Raw genomic sequence first — 22,710 nt, forward strand, 5'->3', positions numbered from 1 at the left:
TGTCAGACTGCTTCATCCGTTTCGCCATCGGCAGGGACGCTTCTTGGTCGGAAGCCAGCTGGACTCCGTTCATGATGGCGCCGGTCCTGGCCCTTTCTAAGGTCGAGTTCCCGTTCACATCCACTACCGAACTGCTCGAGTGTCGCAGCCCTCTCGCAGAGGGACTCAGAGGAGCCTGGCGTTGGGCCGGGGCGCGAGGAGCCGGGACTGCTGCGTCAGCTTGATCTGACGGTCAGCCCCTTTCTCGATCCTCGGGCGCCGTTCAAAAAGGAACTGGCTTCGCGTGATAGCGCGTTAAGCGCGTGATGTATCCCAGCTTTATCGTCCTCGGTTTGGTTTCTGGCGCGTTGTTACTATGGGCTTTCGAAGGATTTTAAATTTCGAATAATGAATCGAATAGCATTGTTTTTGATTGGGGACTTTAATTGAATAACGCACATGTATATAATCAAATATTTTTCAAATGTTTTTCGAATAATTAGCACCAACGGGAAAACCCCCAAAAGCAAGGTGGTAAATCTAAAGATAATTTTTCTATTTTTCAATTAGCGGATTGCAGAGTTCTGTGCAGTTAAAACTTTTACAGGACTATCGAAGGCTTACTCACTAACGGATGAAGGAGGAGAAGGAAGGATGGATGTATAAAAACTTTTATTGGGGTCCTGAAGGATTCCAGCCCCATTTTATAGAGGTAGGATCGCGGGCCGCTCCCACGTAGGCACGGGGAGGCCCAGCCTCACAGCCACATCATGGACCTTCTGGGCAGCTTTGAGTTGTTGCAGGAGAATCAGACCCTTGAACATTAAATGAAAGTAGTTTTCGGAAAACTCGTCATTTTTCTTTGTAAAGAGGGGCACCTCCAGAGCATGTTGTTAAAATCACTGCGATTGTGGCAGTCCGGATAAAGTTCTGAAATATCGGAGTAATGGTTATAGGTTACGAGGCCTGTAGGTTTAGGTGGCCGGGCCAAGGTGTCCCATCAGGGGGCATCAAGGACTTGCCTTGACGCCGCCTCACGGGCGTGCTGGGTCGCCCAGGTTTCAACGGATGAAGACTGCTGCCTGCCATTTAAAGTGCTGTGTAGCCGAAGCGATTGTGACCTCAATCCTCTATTATCCCCACGAAATTTACAATTTTCAATCACGAAACACATCAACTTTTAGATCTTCGTGTTATTTAAAAGCTGGGGTCAAAGTACCACCTAGAATACTGAGGTACATGTGAAAGTTCCCCATTAGTTGCGGTATTGCAGAAAAAGATTGCGTATCTCGATCATACTTAGGTCATGTATTTGTTCTATCAAGAAGAGGCAAGAGTTTTGCTGACACTGTTTCGCAGTAGTTGTAAACTCCACCCTTCTACGCATGCCCATTCCCTTCTGTTTTCGCATATATATGTACACCACTCCGCTTTAAATCATTGTTGAAAGCCAGCGCTCTTTTCTGTCCCCAATTCTTGCTTCTGTAGTTACATTGTAACTACATTTATGTGGCGCTGTTCATATATTCAGTGCTGCCAGAGATCAAAGCACGCTTTTTTGTACTTACGACTCTCAGCTTCAAAAACGCCTTTTCAATGTTAGTGCTATAAACAGAAATCGCAAGAAGACGCAGTCTACAGCGAGAAAGCACTGGCCACTGTACATTGTGAAGTCTCCAAAACGACAGGGGTTCAACAATGTTACACATTTTATTGCACTGACAGTTCGCAAAATCACTCAGAAGCCGGCTCAAGTCTTCAGTTTCAAGAAGCACTAATTGAGAAATAGGCGCATAGGTTTCGAATACGAAGGAAAGTTTGTGCCTCAGATTTGAGTTCACAATTTGAACACAGTATACAGAACCGATTGCTTGGTGTACTGGAGTTAATCGCACAGATCCCTCTTAGTTGTCAGTCTTTATTTTCGGCGGCAGCAGCGTAGTACCTGTTAAAGTCTGTGACGGTCGTTAAGCATTGACTCTCGTCATGGAGGTCCAACATGGGAAATCTGATGTGAATACCTCGGTTAGATACCTTCATTGACGGATGAGTGTGTGAAGACGAACTCCCAGAATCGGATAAACTTGGTGTACCAGGGTAGCCTCTGCCTCAGGTTCCACTATAATTCAAATGATGTCACACGCATTGGTCTTCGGAAACCTCATCTTAACTAGGAGAAAGTCGTGCATAGATTCAGGCGATGAAACCAGACACCTGATCTTCTCACACTTTGTCTCCTTGGCTTCGTTGCTTCTCAAGAAAGACAAAAATGGCACACCAGTAGTCAAAATATGTTCCAGAGCTTCAGGAAAAGAGAACCACCTCGAGCGACCTACGGGGTTTAGCGTTTACCTCATAATAAAAAGAATAGTTTATTGACACATGATGAAACACACGCCACACAGGCTACACTTAAGCGCCACACAGGTCTTGTCTTTTCTTGTTGCCTAGAAGATCTTGGCTTATACCCGCAAGCGGGATTGGCCCCACTATACCATATAATGTAATATATAGTGTATAATGTATAATGTATAATGTTTAGTGTCTCTCTCTGAATGTTGTCCTCTTCCTTCACTATATACAAAAAGGCACGTGCATTTCTAACATTCGGCCATCCTGCAACGCCGTCTCGAAAACTTGCTTCACTGATTCTACATAAAAATGTTCGGCCGTTCTATTCAACTGTTTACTATATGACACAGGTAGGAACAAGGTGAACAAAAAACGAGCAAATAGCACAAGAACATAGCTGACGCGTTAAGTTCTTCACGGCATGCAGAACTTCACCCGTTCGTACCGTAGTACCGTGAAACTTTCAAGGCAATGTCGTAGTCTATGGTCGTAGCTTCCGGCCATCTTTACTGGCTGGACTTTGAGGAAAGCCAAAGCGCGGACGATGCCCATGTCCTCTTGTTTAAACTGCGGCTCTGACGCTTGGTCAGGCTCGGGCTTCGAGTTTGGTTGGCCCATCTGTGGCGGTTATTTCTTCGGATTTGCTCTGGAGTTTCCAATGTTATTGATGTCGTCTGGTTCTGTTGACTTTCACTGCTTCGGCTCCCTAACATCGTTCGAATCGGTCCGGGACAGTTCGTTCAACATTATTGGAGTATGCTCTCTGGCACTTTTTCCCGATTCTTCCAGTAGATTGTCGTCCGCTTTGTCGTATTGGCTTGGCTTTCCTTTCGGCTTTTCCTCTTCTGCAACCTCGCCTTCCTCCTTCTTATCCTTAGATGTCGCCTTTTGTCCCTGGGCTATTTCTTCGTCATCTTCCTTTTTCTTTCTCTCTTCGCCACCCTTTTCCACTGTTTCTTTCGCCGTTTCTAGATTTTCCATCACTCTCTCCGCCTCTCTGTCTTTTCTTGCAGCAATGGGTTGAAAGTAAGTTTTTTCTTTGCCCTGGGCTTCCGCTTCGTCCTTGTCCTTTGGCTTTTCTATTGCTCCGGCAGATATCTTGGGCTTTAGATCTTCACCCTCCTTTGTTGTCAGTGTTTTACAATCTCCGGAGTTCTCGACCTGCGGTGGGGCTTGTTTAAAAAGTGGGTCTACGTGTATTTCAAGGGCCGCAACAGGCGCGATTTCTGATTTCTGTAAACACTGGGTGTCGCCTGCTTCCGCCGTGGCGCTTACGGTTGATAGTAAATGATGGCCTGTCGCAAAAACTCTGGAGCCATGGTGGACAAATGTACAACTGAAACGTACCTCGAAATCCTTTCACGATGTGATTTCGGAGTTCCTCGAACGATGCCACTCCCTGGCTCCTCCCACTAGTCGAGCCTTGGCAATTTCTAGCGTGTACGCAGCGGGTCACCCGTGAAGGTTAGACGTGCGACAAATATTCTCGATCTACTCGCGCACCAATCGAGCGTCCTCGGAACCGTCGAAGGCACTGATGTTGTGTCTAAAGTGAGTTATCACCTGGAACGTTGGCACTGGTTGAGGCTGTGCTGCGCCGGCCGAAATTAGTCGTTCCAGAAGGTTTGATATCTGTTCGTCCTTGAAGGGCTTGCTGCAGTTCAAGAGCCGTGGTGGTGCCTCCATTGTTGGAGACCGCGTCTCCACCGCCAGTAAGGTTGACTCTAGTCAGGTTGACTCTGACTTCTCGTTATGCTATTTGCAAATTTGCGCCTAAACTTCACATTTGGGAATATACTTACTAGGGCTTCGGATAGTTGCTTAAGCCACAAAAGCGCTTTTGATGCCATTTGTACTTACCTTCATGGAAATAAACGAACGAAGTTCATAGTTGCATGAGTATTGTTACTGCTGAAACAACTTACAATAAAAAGTATTTTTCTATCCAGGCTAACTTTTGTTCAAGATAACGAGTATGCTGGCTGATCTGAACGGGTGAAAAACAGTTATTGCACTTTTTTCAACATCCGTATGCTGTTTTCTTTTGGTAGTTGAAGTTAAATGCTTCAAAAGTACCCATGAATTATATAATAAATTTTTGGCCGATTCTCTAGAGTGGGTATAAGCCATGTATGAGGCATCATCATCATCATCATCACCTCGTGCGCTGACTGATGGGGCTCGTGAGGCAGAGCGAACGCTTTCTTGCGCTTTCGAATGTGGCATTTAGGCTAAGCGAGCTGCGCTGAGAATAACGGAAGCCACCTACGACCACCGTGGTTAAGCGTAGGCTCTGCGACAGAGAGTCCGTGTTCTTGGGAGATTCGCCTGCTCGAATGGCTGCTGCGCCGATGTCCCTGATTGCAAGTGCACATAAAGCCGAGGACCGATTTTGCGTGTCCATGATACTGGCTTTCGAGGTAGTCTTCATGGACAACCAGGACGTCATAGCCAAGCCGTGGATCCTGCCCAATGTACGCTGCTTGGACCATCGATGGCGACGATCCAGAGAGCCTCGTGCGACTTGCTCTTTGATGAAGAAGCCAAGGTCACCGTGTGCCATAGTGACCACGTGCTCAACGCAAGCAGCTTGCAGGGGATCCGACACCAGTTGGTGGTCCTACCATGGGGCATTGGAGGATCGCATATTTGCGGGTACAATTTTTCTACGTTGCTTGAATTTCCGGACACTCCTCGGGCTTCCTTTCACCTGTGTGCTGTTCGTTAAGCCACATTTATAAGTTACTTTATCTTTAAAAAGCTCTAAAAGGAGTACGAAAGGCGTACTTCGTGACGAGAAATGGCAGAGCACTAGATGTCGCAAGAACCGACGTTTCGATGACAGCGCAATGCCTCTTGTCGAAATGTTATTTGCAGTGACGTTCCCTGTACTTCAATATTTCTTCTATTCATGAGTCTACCTTCCTCTGATATTCTGTCTTTTTAAATCATATCAGGGCTGCTAAAACAAAAAATAAGGGACAGAAAGACTAGGACATTGCGCTTGTTCGTTTCGTCGCCTTGGTTGGGCTTATATATCACACTTTAGGTGATGTACAGTAATGACTACAGATAATCACCTCAGCGCCTTGTGTGGTTAATATAGCGGCAATAGCAGAGTGTCACGTATCAGTCGTCTGGGATCAGTTCGGCTGTAAATAATATTGAAAGCAGTGCTTGCACATGTAACAAGATATATAAAGAGGCCGACATGTCGCGATGTAATCTATCAGATAAAATAGGAGTACGCTGATTAGTCGCTCATTAAGATTGCTAGATGAAAATGAGAAAAAACAGAAGGCATTCGCATTTTGGTTGACATCACACAAGGAAGCACTGTTAATAATGCCAACTATGGGAAAACTCACGATATGTTTCAAAACCTAGTCTTATTTGAGAGTGAGCTGGTGCATGTACAGGGGGAAGGATAGAAACGCGAGAAGTACAGAGCGCTGCTTCATCTTTTACTATGTTGGCAAAAGAAAAAGCTACAGATTGGTTCTTGATTGCATTGTAGATGATTGTAGTGTCTTTTGCTGAAACAGCGGAAGCTGTAGATGCTGCGCTGCTCACATTTCTTTGAATCGCCACTCTACACTTGAGTTACAAGGGTACTTAAGCTTCTGCGTGGTGTGGCTATCTGGATATCCACCCCTGTAAGTAGGAAGTTTTAGAGAGTCCATTATGCGAAACTATAAAACAATGTTGAGAGGGAATATTATTTCAGTCATCAGTTTCGCCATGATAGCTTAATCATCGCAAGAGGAAATGAACGTGACTGTTTCATGTTTGAGCTTCTCGCCGGGGCTTTAGCAAGTTGTTAGTGTGACACCATGAATTTAGGTTTTTTTTGTATACTTAGGCCAAATTCGCCACAAGGATATGTTCAAGAACTTGCTATATTTAGACATAGTGTCCTTTAGAACAGATTGTAAATCCTTGTTTGCGACACACATGACTACACCGATTGAGTTGGATACTATTGAGAAGCCTTTGAGATGAAGGCGTATTGCAAAAACACTTGTATACTTAGATTCAAATGCCCGTAAACAACTTAGGCAACCGCAAGTGGTCAAAATCAGAGGGAATTCCGCTATACTTACTACAGGGAGCTCGGGAGCTGCGTTCGCTCAATTACTGTGGGAATGATGGGTTGTACAAGGATTTGTCTAGTCTTCGTGGTGGTGGCTTCGAGGGTGGCTAGATTCGATGTTGTTTTCATTGTAGTGTACACATAGTCAAGCCTTGAAGTGCCTAGCCGAACGTAATAATGACTTTGTTAAACTCGTAGAGATGAGATACCCTAGGCTGGCCAAACTCTTCGGTGATAGTCCAGGCTTGCATCGCTAGTGCTATCGGCCGACGTATTCTTTTAATTGGCTGCTGTGTCAGCAATAATGAAACATTGGCGGCGTTTGCTTTATTTTGACACACAACAGACGTACTCACAAGTTGCAGGTGAAGTACTCTCTGGTAATACCCCTGTCACACAGCCGCCACCAAACTGTGTAAAACTCCGTCAACTGAAATCTTCCCTAGGAAGTTCGACAGAGAGGGAATTGTGGCAGTGTCACACAGCACTGAGAAAGTTGCAATTGTTGCTGTTAGGGGGCCCACGTGGCGCAGTTTAAATTTCGCAGAAGTATCCCAATTTCATCCTAACTTTCTTTTTTTTGTGAATCTTCGTTATGCGGTTTTTACAAAAACACAATATTAAGTAGCTCTGAAACGAATGAAGCCTTAAAAATATTTCAAATCAAGGCACTTTCGCTAAATCTAGCGATGCTAGCAGTCATGCTGGCCACCTTGTGCCTAACGCTATGTTTGTTAACAATTGCGCCGTGCTCGACAAATCCTTGTACAAACGTTTTGCATTTCGTTCCCTCTTGAGCGCGCTCCAAGTTACCCTTGAATCTTGTCGGGATCCATTACCCATTCCTGCAGCCGTCGAAGCAGGTGATGATGATGCAGCGCTGTCAGTCATTACTTTCACAGGCAAACGCAAATGCGGTGACGACAGCAACCGCACGCATGGACGATATATTTTTAAATGGCGCCGGCTGGCCCGACTCGTGAGGCTCCGTGTAGAAGGCATCGGCGTGGAGAGTAGCTGCACTCCGGTGGGTTTATACATATGTAAATACACACACCTTATGAATAGTACTGCAACAAAACAACGTTTAATATTTTTAAGATGTATTATTGTTCCAACCGCGGCAATTTAGTCCTAAAATTTTCTTTTCTGACCTGCAGCTGCTGGGGACGAGAGTACTTCATTCCACAGCAAAAGGATTTTGTCGAACGTTCTTAGTGAAAGGCTCCGTTTATCTTCGTTTGCGTAAGGCTGCCCGTGTGACACGGACCGCATTTCCCTTGTCCTAAGGACAAGTGAGTTAAACGGTGCTCGCGGGAGCCCATGTGACAGGAGTATTAGTCAGTTACTTTAACTACCTACCACATAAGGAAAGTAGGCAGCAAGGAGATGTGGCTCAGTAAAGAATATTCTGCGAATAATACATAATTACGTAAGTTTAACACTACGCTTCATTTTTTACTATTCTTGGCACCGGACACCACGTCATGTGCACTTGTTCACAGAAAGCAGAATATTTTTGTTGAAATCGATTACCACAACTACCAAACATGTAAGCTACAGTGTATGGTTTGACCTAAAGAACTGGGTAGAGAAAGCATACGAAGGATCAAATGAGCACATACTTGATATGGGTAGTACACATCCTCTTTTATACGTGCGTAAAACAATAATAAACTCCAACCAATCTCAAATGTAGTCGTATTGCACGTAAAAGGTTATTCGCATTTCCAAATTTGACTACAGACTTGTGAAGTAAAAACAGCGCAAAAATATAGACAAGGACAGAGGAATAGACGATAACGCGCTGAACTCGCAACTAAACTTTATTGAAAGATACACGCAATATATATCAAACATTTACCCGGTCACGTGGAGAACCAAAGGCGTCTGCGCATCAAAGCAAACAAGGTATCAAACAAGCCTAATCATATTGATAACCAACATGTGCGTAACAACAAAAAAACAAAAAACGTCCCTTCCTACTTGCCAAAAACTTACGGAACGGTCCCCAACAAACTAACAATCACTTTTACCTGGCAGCGCTGAATCCATGTACCGAACTTCTTTTTCACCAAGTTCCACAGACGGCTTGCTTATACACCTTTCCCCTCCTTTTCAATGAAAAAAGCCTCCATCAACTTCCCTGATGCACTTATCTCGATGTCCAAACAAACAAGTGGCTTTATCTGCCAAAGGTTGGCAGCCACACTCCCTACAATGAGCTGACAGGTGCAACCCGCCGGCGGCCGTTAAAGAGGTTATAAGTGTTCTTTTTGTGTCATGTTAATGCGCCGCCTGGTTTCTCCTATGTAACCCCCCCCCCCCCCCACCGCATGACAATGGCAACATGTATGCAACTCACGATGTACACGGAACATATCTATTTTTTCTCTTCTCCGGGCAGTACGAGAAGGTCTTTCGTAGACCCGAACTTCTTTTATGCACGCGGGAGCAAATGGAGGACAATTTCTTGGGAGCGGACATCACCATGCGTACCCCATACTTACTGGCCCCATTTTTCAAGCAATGTGAAAATTTGTGCACGTAGGGTACCACAACTGGTTTATTTTCATTGCGCACGCGCTCTGTTCTCTGAGAACAGAGCGCTGAGTATGTTGGACATCAAGATAAGTGTACCAGGGAAGTTGATGGAGGCTTTTTTCATTAAAAAGGAGGGGGGAAAGGTGTGTAAGCAAGCCGTCTGTGGCCCTTGGTGAAAAAGAAGTTCGGTACCTGGGTTCAGCTCTGCCACGTTAAAGTGATTGTTAGTTTGTTGGGGACCGTTCCGTAAGTTTTTGGCAAGTAGGAAGGCACGTTTTTTGTGTTTTTTTTGTAGTTGTTACACACATGCTGAATATCAATTTGATTAGTCTTGTTTTATATCTTGTTTGCTTTGATGCGCAGACGCCTTTGGTTGTCCGCGTGACTGGGTCAAATGCTTGATATATGTGCGTGTATCTTTCAATAAAGTTTAGTTGCGAATCAGTGCGGTGTCGTCTATTTCTCTGTCCTTGTCTATATTTTATTGTTATGTATTGTTATTTCTGACTACAGAAATCGCTGCGAAATTTAAATGTCACCAGAAGTGCAGCACTGAGACTACAACCATATTACTTGTTTCTGAGTAATCGTATTGTTTGTTAATGCCTTTGTGCACGTCTTAATAATCGGAATGTTCTACTTGTACCTTAACAATTGCTAGCCTTAAAACTCAAAATAGTGCAAGGAGTGGGAAGAACGAATATAGACAAATCTTCAATCCCATGCTGCCGGAAGAATGGTGGAGGGAAGCTCATGCGTTGATATTTCCCATAGGCACTAGCGCCACATTTCGTTATGCTGAATTATTAAGAAATTTTACTGCCAAAGCTATCCGGAGCCTCCCTTATTACGGTGTGCATCATGATCATATCCTGGCTTGGTCATTTAGATTTGAAGTATCTATTCTATTAAAAGCACCACAGCAGAGCGAGTAATCCAGATGTTTCCCTTGTAGAGTAGACAAGACTATTGGCCAATTTCTTAAAACAGAAAGGATGTGTTTTCTTTAGACAAGACAATAACCACCTGAGTGTAACAGTGTGAATGCTTCAACTAAAATGCGCTTGAAAAGCATGCTGGTTGTAGTCATTATTAGCTGTTAATGCAAGGCGAGGCAACTGAAAGCACGTCGACAGGAACCCGGCATGAATGCGCATCTGGAGGCCATTGGGGTTGGAGCCAAGGATTCTGCAGACAGCCTCGGAGAGTTCACCCGTGAACCAGTAATTCACCTCTTCTGGGCGCTGTTCTGTTTGTCGGCCCGGGCAGGCAACGCAAAACAGCCGCATTTGGAGGCTTCGTACGTGGTAAGATAACTCCTTCTCCCGAAAGATTTTCTAAGGTAGGCAAGGGCCTCCTTCAATAATGCTATATTTTGTTTGAACTCCTGCGATACCCTATAGAACTTCTAAGGTCGGCAAGGACCTCCTTCAATATTGCTATATTTTTTTGAACTCCTGCGATACCCTACATGTTTCTCCGCGATCCGAATGCATTGGTATGCAGATTTTTTTATTAGTCTATTTTCGTATGCTGTAATGCCGTTGCCGGACCATTGCAGGAATAGGCGCAAAAACGAAATAAAATGTCGGTAAATATGACTGTTATTCAAATTCATGTTCAGTAGCAACAGTCATAAAACGAGATAGAACGCAGGAAATTAGGGAGGATAATATTCCCTGGGTAATAAGCGAGGATGACCTGCTATACTGTTCCACACATCTGTGTTTCGGGGAAAGAAGCTGTACTTAAAAATTTCATTCCATGATTGAAACCCATATTGGTTGAGTATCTCTCTTTGTGGTGTGTGCTAATATGGCAAGTCTTCGATAGTTATTTTCAAGGAAGATTACAGTGAATGAAGGAGATAGTGAAAACCTTTTTTAGGGATTCAGTGTCACGTCGTATAGAAAATGGCGTTAGACTAAAGTGCGTTAGGCGGGAAACAGAGAAAACCTACAACCATTGTGGCGGTACAGGAACTGCTTTTTTACTGATTAAATTCACTTTAATTGGCTAGTTTTATAAGGGTACCATTGCTCATACCTGATGATCCTGGGCTTCAACCTATATACCTTTGAAGAGGGCACTTTGCTGATAGCGTCACAAGCCCCAAAGTGCGCGCATGATTGTAGCCTTTTTGTGACAGAAAGCGCCATATCACACCTTTTACAAGTTTGTGTGGGTACGCTGAATACTTTCTTCCGTCACATTACATTTGATGCAAAAGTAACACAGCCTTTTTCTCTCCTCCCTGTGAATCTGTCGCAATTTTCTTTACACACGCGTGGTGCTTGCTTTTACGATAAAATTGGAACGCCCTTTTCTCTTCTTTCAGCAATTGCTGCACCTTCACGCGTTCTAAACGATGGTGCGACACTTGGGAGCGCAATCATCGTATCGTAGTCTGGTATTGACCCGCGCGATGAGTGTCGCTGTTTATTGTTTGCGTGCAAACACCTACTCCTTCTTGTTCAGTGAAAGTGTCTTGTGAAGTTGCAACATCCAGACCTGTTTCGTTGGTCTCCACTTTTCGCTTCCTTGATGTTTGGCGTAGGGGTGAAGCTTGTGAAGCAGGATCGATCTTTGCGAGGCTTCTGTGCGCTTGGAATAAAGTAGGAGGGATAGTCCTGGAAAATAGTAGACGCGGAGTCAGGGATAAGTATTCTGGTGTGGAACGCAGACACATAGTCTTAATCGTACAAGTGTCTGCTACATACGGCTGTCGATGCAGACTTGTCTTTGATTATGAGGTTGTCTTTCGCAATATTTTTTTGTCACTTGGCGCACAGCTCGGTATTAATTGGGAATTGCAGAAAATAAACAACGGGTGTTTCCCCGAACGGGACTTGCAATGGGAAATTGACCACGGCGATCTAGCGGCCATGACGAAACGCAGCATTACACTTCACACAGCTTATACAAGGTGCCCCAGGTAACATTAGCCCGAGTTTAAAAATATGCCGACACACGCAATTACGACGCAACCAAGTGCATGTTGCTTAGCGTTCCTGGAGTTAGTCAGACTACCTCCTGTGTTCTAAAATATTCTTTAAATAGATCTTTTTAATTAACTAACATCTGGAAGGTCAAAAATGGATAAAAAATTCAGTGAGAAAGCTGTAGATCGGCTTGCAAAACGTCTGATTAGACAGTTTTGAACTTTATATATGTCAGGTATTAGTATTTTTCTGCTAATCACAAATGCCCACAAAATACAAAAAAATACCACGTGGCGAACTCGCACACGCGCCAGCGTGCACAATGATTCTAGTGCTCCCTAACGTACGGCGTACAAAGGATCACAGCATATTCCCCATTCTGATGTCTCGACAGGGCCCCAACGATGGTGGTGGCTTTACGATGAACACGGTTTGCTATCGGCCACGAAAATGATAACCGCTGTGACTGCTTATCGCTGGCATGAACCGGGGCGAGGGAAGCGTATTGTTTGTACACGAAACATTATGGAGCACTAAAATCATCGTGCGCATTGGTGCGCGAGCAGGTTTGTCAAGTGGTATTTCTTTGTATTTCCAGGGCATTAGTAATTAGCAGGAAAACACTAATACATAACAGATGTAAAGTCCAAAACGGTCTAATTGGACGTGCTTAGTGCTCGTACTGAAGGTTGTGCGACTACCTTCTCTACTCAAGAAATCACTGAAGACTTACAACGGACAAAGCATTGAATAAAATGCAGCCGTGGTGGGTAGATCACAGACCAAAGCAAGCCACACTGAAAATAGAAGGAAATTGACAACAAACGGCTTGTAGCACTAAGCCACAAGGGAATTCACACAGATTTTTTAAGAAAAAAAACTGCTTACTTGCCAAAAAGTGTAATGATGTGAGTTTCTATTCTTAAACATGTTCTTCTACGAACTCAAAGGTAGCGCAGAACTCATTTGCGCTACAGTTTTAGTTCCGGGGCAAGCGGATTGCGAGCGTAAGCAGGTGCGTACTTCGTTCGCGTTCTCCATCGACGTGGCCTGCAGTACAAACGAATGCAAAAGGGCTTAGGGTCTCTGGAATCAATATTTATAGCTTGTGGTAACCTTCTGACAATGCACACCACCACTTTCTGTGCGTACCGTTCGAAGGGGTTATTCAGCAGCAAGGGTCCTCTCTTTTTCTTTACTTTCTCCTTATACGCAGTTTTTTAGCCATTAGATAGGCAACACACGTGCGTGTTTCAAAGAGTTGTCAGGCTGCAGGCCACAGCTTTTAGCCTTGAATATCACTCCGAGTGTATTCATAAAAATACAGAAAAATACAAAATAGCTAGCAGATGGAAGGCGTGCTCCTCATCCTGTTAGTGACCCCTCAATTGCGACGTCGTCATCCAACGAGATCAAGGGCCATATGTATTTGGTGTCCTCTGCTTGCAGAACATGTGCAGCATTGTTTATCTTCCTCTCTAATAGTTGACAGTGTTTTATGCCTCCTGAGTCATGCCTCTCATTGGCCGATTCTTCCGCATTTTTACTGAGTTTCAGTTTGTATTGTCCACAAGCACATACATACATTAAGCGGCAAGCCATCTGGAAAGATCAGTTTTTTTAAGCAGATAATTTTCTCTCTATCTCTGATTTCCATAATGATTTCCCACCCCCTTTTCTTCGAGAACCCGCATTCTACGGTTTCACATGAACAAACTGCCTTGTGCCGTGTGCGCGGTGCAGAAGATGCAAGGGCGGAGTCGCGGTGCTCCTACCACCGACGGGTGGCGAAACATACTCAGAAACGCCCCGCCGCGGTGGTCTAGTGGCTAAGGTACTCGGCTGCTAACCCGCAGGTCGCGACATCAAATTCCGGCTGCGGCGGCTGCGTTTCCGATGGAGGCGGAAATGTTGTAGGCCCGTGTGCTCAGATTTGGACGCAGGTTAAAGAACCCCAGGTGGTCAAAATTTCCGGAGCCCTCCACTACGGCGTCTCTCATAATCATATGGTAGTTTTAGGATGTTAAACCCTACATATCCATCAAATCAACACACTCAGAAACTCTCTTATTGTATTCGGGACGGGTGAGAAGGCCGTTAGGAAAGAAGCGCGCGCAGGTGCAGTCTAGCCCGGCCGTGACACAGGAAATAGGCACGGCGCCGTGCTCCCGACCGGGCTGCAGAAATTAGGTGCCTTTCTCTTCTTCTAACGACTACCGCTACTCAGGAAAACGAAACTAACCACCACGTGGGCAAAAAAAGGGGTAGTACTAGAAACATCATTGTGGTGGCTCCCTAATTGCCTCACGGCCCTGGCAGCCGACGCATCCATGGGCCTCTTGCGAGACCCAGCGTGGGGCGGTAACTACTCACTTAGGTTCGGCTACGGCCCAGCTGCATGCTGTTCGCGCGCTTACAAGGCGCCGCCAAATCTGGCGACCTGTGTGACGAAACCGTGTGAATCGCCATGATCCTTTCGTCCCGGTCCAGTTAGGTAGCTCTCGGAAGTGGGCGGGCTTGCGACACGTGCAAGTGGAGCCTTTTGTGCGTGTTGTCGCATTGATATGTCTTCTACTGCTTCCGCACTAAATCCTTGCAAATGAGCTCGTAAATAGAACCACGTGCGTTCAGGAAGCGGTTCGTCTTACAGCCCACAGAGGACAGGTGGATTATAGCCCCTTTAACAAGAAGTTGACGTGCTTCAAGGGAAGCCAATCTTACGGTCGCAAACTCCCGTAGTTGTAGCTCTAAGTCCAGATGGTTTTGCGCCACTGATTCTATGACTTTTTCTAGCTTTGTATCATTTAAATTTTGGTTGTGTTATTTGGGGAGAGGGCGTGAGCCTTGACGTTGCCTCGCCGCGGTGGTCTAGTGGTTAAGGTACTCGGCTGCTGACCCGCAGGCCGCGGGATCGAATCCCGGCTGCGGTGGTGGCATTCCCGATGGAGGCGGAAATGTTGTAAGCCCGTGTGCTCAGATTTGGATGCACGTTAAAGAACCCTAGGTGGTCGGAATTTCCGGAGCCCTCCACTACGGCGTCTCTCATAATCATATGGTGGTTTTCGGACGTTAAACCCAACAAATCAATCAATAAATCAATCAATCAATCAATCAATCAATCAATCAATCAATCAATCAATCAGCCCTGACGTACACGAAGATGACGTCCTTGCAGCAGGCTTTTGATTAACCAAGTGTACTATCTTATCAGAGGACGAACAAGCAACGATTCGCTCATTATTGTGTAAGGGCGGAGCACTGAGGGAATAAGAAGAGGCCCCGAAGTTGGGCGAAGCCTTCTGAACCGGGCTTCAGGATTTATGCACCATCAGCTCTGCCGAATCCCGCAGGGTCCCCCTACAGAAGACATTCATTTCCAAACAGTTTTTTTTGTCGTAACTTTAATGTTTGTACATACGTAACTTGTGTACAGCCTGTAAATAAACGTTTTTCTGATCTCTACAAGAACTTCTTCAGCGTTCTTACTTCATCTTCAAGTGACCAGTAAGTCAATCACCACCATTTGCATAGAGGCAGTGCGTTTCTTCTCCCACTTTGCTATACCACCTCGGGTGGTGCGTCTCGGGCGCCGCGTGGTAAGAGTTGGTTTATCATCATCACAAAAAACCTGAATTTTACTAAGTGCAACAGCCGAAATCACTGGTAACGATGCAGTGGCGACGAAAATATATGCCACAGCAACCGCAGATTGGTTGTGCGCTTTCTTTGTTGCAGTCGCTTGTGCTTGGCGCTGCGGCTCGGGAATATCGCTAGCATTCCTGCTTACACTCGGAGATACCTGTATACTTCAGCCATATTATTTTGAAACAGCATGTTGTGGTGTACAAGAACCTTTCTGGTGATGTCTTATGCAGTCATTTAGCTGAAGCGCAAAACAAATTGAATTTGCAGCTTTCAGTTCTTTAAACGCAAGATCTACGCTTAGGTGCCGAATAACGCGCCAGTTAGAAAAATACCCCAGGGCCGTTAAAGAGGACGAAGCTGAATGTTATGCGCATCTGTTTTTTTCTATTATGCGTATGGTTTCTGCCTCACAACCAAGCTTTGTGTTCCCACCTCTTGATCCATGTAAACAACAGCCTATAACAGAGGCCCATCGTCTTCGATACGAGTTTTCGCAAGTGAGTGGGTTTTCTTAACATACACCAAGGCAGACTTGCCAGTCATACGGTAATCACCATATTTGTAGGGTACTTTATGCGATTTTTCGAGTGGCCTTAGGTAGAATTGATGATTGATTTGTGGGGTTTAACGTCCCAAAACCACCATATGATTATGAGAGACGCAGGTCTTAGGTAGGAGGGGGTAATGGGATTTCCTGATCAGGCGTAGGGTATTTTCCCATTTCCGCTTGTCATCGATCACCGAAAAGCGTGAAAGCTCGACGCGACATCGTTAAGAATTCCTAATTACAATAAAAAGTTAAATCTTTTTTTTTGAAGAAAACTGGAAATGTGACCAGCATGGGGAAGACGCGAAAGATCATCTAACCATCAACGACATCAACGATCATCATAACCATCAACGATCATCAACGACATTGCATCTAACCTTAGCGACGTCACATTCGGTGTTCCCGAAGGCAGAGTAATAGGTCCGTTAGTTTTTCTAATATACATTAATGATTTGCCCGATAACCTTTCATCCACAGTTAGGTTGTTCGCCGACGATTGTGCCATATACCGCAATATTAAATGTTTTATTGATTATTCCGCTCTCCAAAATGACTTTGACCTAACCTTCCGGTGATTCGAAACTTGGCAGGTGTCCCTTAACGCCTCTAAATGCAAGTTATTCTCGTTCAGCCGAAATCATACCAATTCAACATTTTACTATAAGATTAATAACGCCGTTGTTTCAGCTACACCATCTTACAAATATTTAGGCGTTCACCTTACATCGGATCTATCCTGGACTACGCATATAGCAGCTGTCTCATCAAAAGCCCCTTAATCTCTCGGATATCTCCGCAGAAACTTGCGCAACGCTCCTTCTAACATACGCCCATTATCACATATTACTTATGTTTGCCCACATCTAGAGTATGCATGACCCACATGGTCACCATATTAAGATTACCTAGTACGTATGTTGGAAGCCGTTCAGAATAGAGCAGCAAGATTCATCTCTGGAAACTACGACTATCATTCAAGCATTACCTTAATAAAACAAGACCTTGCATTTCAGTCACTGGAAATACGCCGCAACATTGCTCTTTTATGTCTGTTTCATAGGTATATTTAGAGAAAGGAAACTCACTGTTTGCCACTTTATTCTCCTGCGCGAACTTCCCAGCGCATACACAATGCACGTAGTTTCATGTGCATTCATGGTCACACGCAGGCATTTCGACTTATCATCACTACCTCGAGCCATTGCATATTGGAACGATCTTCCGGATTATGTTGTATTCATTTCTAACCGTGAAAGTTTTCGTGATAACCTGATTTCGTTGCACTCTAATATTGTATAACACTGTTGCACCTTGATTTTTGTAATCTTTTTTTTAAATATATATTTTCGTCTGCTTTTCTCCTTTATTGCTATTTCGTTTGTATACTGATGCCCTCCTTACCCAATGCCCTTCAGTGGGCCTGTAAGGTATTTTGAATAAATAAATAAATGAATAAATAAGTAGTAGGTTAATTATTGGAAGGCTAGGTGAAGAATGTAGTCGATGGAGAAGACGCGAACGAGGTGGTTATCGCGCTCGAGGAGTCCTAAATGAGTGCGGAAGAGGCCATGTGGGGTTTTCGGTGAAAGTAGATGGGTGGATGAAAGAGCGTCCACTTTGCGACGTGGCGGTGACACATCACCAAGATGAAAATTTTAATAACAATATTATATTAATACCATTTGTATTATTACATTACGGAATAATTTTGTCCAAATGAATTGAAATCGTCATCCCAAAAAAAGAACCTTGTAAATTCACAGCCTAGCTTTCTTAGCCTCAGCGCAGTATAATGTTGGTGTACCAGCTATCTTTTTTACCTGCGTATCTTTTCTCGACCAATCCCCTAGTCATCTTTTACTTAAATCCATCGCCGATCTTTTCACTTTTTCAATGCTGTCGCCATAACTGAAGGGTTGATGTAACTCAGTCGCCTAACACGCACCCGGTTGGATGTATGAGCATTCAGCTAAAGATGCTCAGCCAGGTCCTTACCGTCGTGGTGCATATGCATTTCTCATTTTGACTGAATAGCGCTTTCAAGCTATTCCTACTAAAGCAACCAGCACTCGCTTCAAACAGCAAAGCGCATACTTTTGAGTGGTCGGAAAGTGTTGCATCGCTTATTTCGTCTTTACCCTTTCTGTGGTTACACAGAGCCCGTTTTCTTTACTACAGTGCTATTCAATACATCCTTTCGCCACCCTGACGTTTCGATTAATGCTCTGTGTTGCCATATAGGTTACACTGCCAGCCCTATGCTTGGTGACGAGTCGCATATTTTTACTGCGAAAGCTGTTATGAGATCACAACTCTAGTCACGCGCAGTTGTCCGCCGCCACCGCCGCCGCCGGTGTCCGTAGCCACATCGCGCGAAACTACAAAAAAGAATACCTAGCACCAAAGACACAGTGGCGATCGAAACGATGGTCTACTGGGTGTCAGTTCAATATTCTACCTCTGAGCTAAGCCGGTGCTTGTGACTTGTTGGCAAACTTAGCACCAAAGACACAGTAGGGCCTGAACCCGGGTCCGCTGGGTGCCTGCTCAGTATTCTACCACTGAGCTACGCTGGTGCTTGTGACTTGTTGGCAAAGTTGCCTTAGGCAGGCTTGATGTCGGGAAAGCAATCGCATTAATACGACTCATAAAGCGTTTTAAAACAGCGAAAGAACAACCAATTGTCACACAATGCGAATAGCGTACTGAGTGGGCCGTCAAATGCTCCAACACATTAAAAAAACTTGTTCTTGTTCCCCTCATAACTGTGGCGCATACCCACTTTAGCCATAATTCCTCATCGTTGTCAGCCACTGCATGAACAATTGGCACGAAATACCTTGCAACTGTTTAGCGGATACAACGCTTTTTAAACGAATGACGAAAAATAGCATAGCGAATGCTGGCCCACAACCCCAAAGTTTATTATTAATGCCCTAGTGGGTATCAAGCAAGTGAGCTTCCAGTAGTTACCCAATGAGTGTTTTGAAAAGGCTCTGGAAGGCCGCTCTTCTGGCTTTCACTGTGACTGTGATGCGCCTTCAACGCTGGCCTAGCGTTTTTTTCCCTCAAGTCTGAGTGAACTTTCTCCCCATACAAATACCTGAAGGGCTTCTGTTTTCACGGTCCGTCTTTCCTGTTTTTTGCTTACTCTTCGAAACTTTTTTCAAACCAACCTTTAACGAGCTACAGAAATTAGCTCCAGAACACGTGCGTGTGGGGCAGTGGACGAAGTGTAGTCTGCGCATTTTTATTGTTTCATGGTGCCTATTTTAGGCATAGGGCGAAACGCATGATAGTAAAAATTTGTGTCGGATAAAATAGAGTAATTTTAACCATGACGTGGTATATTTACCAAAACTTACTTGGTAACAGTGCACTCATGAGGAGCTGGGGCTTCCCATGATTGGTATAAGTTCGTGCGTGAGTGTCTACGTGTGCATGTATATAATTCAAAAGGAAATTCAGAAGGAAATTGGGGCAGCTACTCGCAACTGGTGCACACACTGTGGAAACAGGGGTGCTGGTGGCCTTCCCTTCTTCCATCCATACCTCGTCAGCCTCACATCACCACTCGCATCTATTTTTTTCTAGCTCCCTTGCTGTTTTATAGTGTACGCGGTAATTGCTTGTTTTACTCTCTCCATTCCTCGGTTTCTCATCCTTGCCCTCTCTTCTTCCTCCTTAAAGAAAATAAATTGCAGTCATCGCTTGTTAAGTGATATGCCAGGAAAAGTTTATCCAGACCTGGCCATCAGAAGTACCAAAAGCATGATCTCCAAGCTCAAGAAGTTGCCAAATGTTGCTTTTAAACAGAAAATGCATTTTAAACAGAAATGAAATCTCAGCTCTCTGGCAAATTAGAAGTGTGGCAGCTTGGGCTAGTTGGTATGGCATGACGATATTTATAGCGCGAGAAAAAAATGATGACACAGAGACAAGAAGGACACGAAGGACACGAGCGCTCGTGTCCTTTGTGTACTTTTTGTTTCTGCATCGTCGTTTTGTTCTTGCGCTATAACTATCGTCTCTGGCAACGTTATGCCTTTTGAAGTGCACACTCCGCGCCACTCCGGACGCAAACTCCGCGCCATAAAGACCTTCGCCCCTAAAATGGCTACAAAAACTAGCGTGGCATTGGGAATGCATGTGAGTCATTTACAGCGGTTATAAAAGAAACACCACGTGCGAACACGTCAGTGCCATAGCTCAGTCAAAATTTTAACACTGCAGCGACATCAGCGTGATTGCCACGCTATTTTTTTTCCAACCCAACACGCGCCTCTCAAAGGCATGTTCGTGGGCGTATGTCCTCTTTCGTACAGGTTCTTTTGTTCCACCTGCAGCATAGAAATTTCCACACTCGAAGGCAGAAAGGGTGCGCACGCAGCACACTCATGCTGCTCATTTCGCTTCTATCAAGTATTGCAGATAAATGTAAGGACATGTGATCTCCAGGGGCACTCGCATCATGACGGCAACGTGCCTGTGATTAGATACGCCGTTAGCTGGGTGGAATTGAATGCGAGGCATCGTACCAAGTGGTGATATCACTGACCATTTTGCGTGCCTGTGTGCACAGTCGGCGCGATAAAGCTGATCGAATAATCGCGCCACTCGGCGTGAGCACTTCTTCTTGGCCAGAGCAAATGTGTTAGGTATATTCGACCGTGGCCGCGAGCGTCTGCCAATCAAACTATTTGACCCGTTAAGTCGAATACAAACTCGTTGTTTCTGAGAAGGTGCGAGTTAAACTCGTGACTGTGATAGTGCAGGTGTCACTGTCAAGCGTTTGATGCGGTGAACGCTAAGCGAGAGCTTCTTTGCATACAAAATATTTTGGTGAGCATACAATAATTGCGCAAGGTAGGAGCCATACAGGAGCTTGGGGTCACCTAGCTTCTTGTAACTTTTTAAGTTGGTCGTCTACTCATGTGTGTGGTCAGCTTCGAAATGAAGACCACATCAGCACTGTCTTAATTTTATTGTACTAATTGGTTGAGCTGAAATGACCATAACACTTAGCAGACTTTATTGATAAGGCTTCAATTAAAAGGCAATTATCTCGGGCACAATTAGCAATGCCATGATCAGTAAGGAGCTAATAAACGTAATTCTGATTAGCCGTATAATAATTCTCACTATAGTAAGATCTAATTGGCAAGGTTTTACTTAGCGTCCTCAGGATTAGCGTCGCGTTAATTAGCATAATTTAGTTAGCCCAACTACGATGCTTTAGTTAGCCCAGTTCCAGCTTTGCATGGCATGATTAGCATAGTCTTTATAAGATGTGACGTAATTACCTCAGCCTTACCATGACATGGCGTAATTAGTTTGGTTTATTGATATGTTGTGTTTAACGTTCCAAAACTAGCATATAATTATGAGAGACACCGTAGTGGAGGGCTCAGAAAATTTTGCTCACCTGGAGTTCTTTCATCATCACCATCATCACCATGACTACGTCCACTGCAGGACAAAGGCCTCTCCCATGTTCCGCCAGGTACGTCAGTCCTGCGCTTGCTGCTGCCAATTTATACCCGCATACTTCTTAATCTCATCTGCCCACCTAACCTTCTGTCTCCCCCTATCCCGCTTGCCTTCTCTGGGAATCCAGTTAGTTACCCTTAACGATCAGCGGCATCCTGTCTACGCGCTACATGCCCGGCCCATGTCCATTTCTTCTTCTTGATTTCAGTTATGATATCATTAACCCCAGTTTGTTCCCTAATCCACTTTGCTCTCTTCTTGTCTCTTAAGGTTACACCTACCATTTTTATTTCCATTGCTCGCTGCGTCGTCCTCAATTTAAGCTGAACCCTCTTTGTGTGTGTCCAGGTTTCTGCTCCGTAGCTAAGTACCGGCAAGATACAGCTGTTATATACCTTTCTCTTGAGGGATAGTGGCAATCTGCCTGTCATAATTTGAGAGCGCTTGCCAAATGTGCTCCACCCCATTGTTATTCTTGTAGTTACTTCAATCTCGTGGTTCGGCTCCGTGGTTATTACCTGCCCTAAGTAGACATAGTCTTTCACAACTTGAAGTGCACTATTACCTATCTCGAAGCGCTGCTCGTTTCCGAGGTTGTTGTGCATTAATTTAGTTTTCTGCAGATTAATTTTGAGATCCACTTTTCTGCTCTCCTTGTCTAACTCCGTAATCATGAGCTGCAATTCGTCCCCTGAGTTACTCAGCGATGCAATGTCATCGGTGAAACGCAGGTTACTAAGGTACTCTCCATTAACTCTTATCCCTAACTGTTCCCATTCTAGGCTTCTGAAAACCTCCTGTAAGCACGCGGTAAATAGCATTGGGGAGACTGTGTCCCCTTGCCTTACACCCTTCTTGATTGGTATTCTGTTGCTTTCTTTATGAAGCACTATGATAGCAGTTGATCCCCTGTAGATTTCTTCCAGAATGTTTATATATACTTCATCGACGTATATGGGTGGTGGTACTTGTATACAAATAATACACGATGAAAATATGTGAGAAAGCGGTACTTGGAGTGTTCACTAGATAGACGGATGGACGGACGGAAAGAAATTCATGAGAGAGAGATTCTTAGAATGTCCGCTGGATGGCGGTACTCGTATATGAAAAAT

The 22,710-nt window shown here is 44.7% G+C and overlaps 1 protein-coding gene across 20 annotated transcripts in view; it reads left to right on the plus strand.

Moving 5' to 3' along the window:
- The window catches only part of LOC119185819 (uncharacterized), a 150,376-nt gene that overhangs the window by 42,323 nt on the left and 85,343 nt on the right, over positions 1-22,710 (plus strand). The gene's annotated exons all lie outside the window — the stretch shown is intronic.

The sequence above is a fragment of the Rhipicephalus microplus genome, chromosome X (assembly GCF_043290135.1).
Source record: "Rhipicephalus microplus isolate Deutch F79 chromosome X, USDA_Rmic, whole genome shotgun sequence".
Lineage (NCBI taxonomy): Eukaryota > Metazoa > Arthropoda > Arachnida > Ixodida > Ixodidae > Rhipicephalus > Rhipicephalus microplus.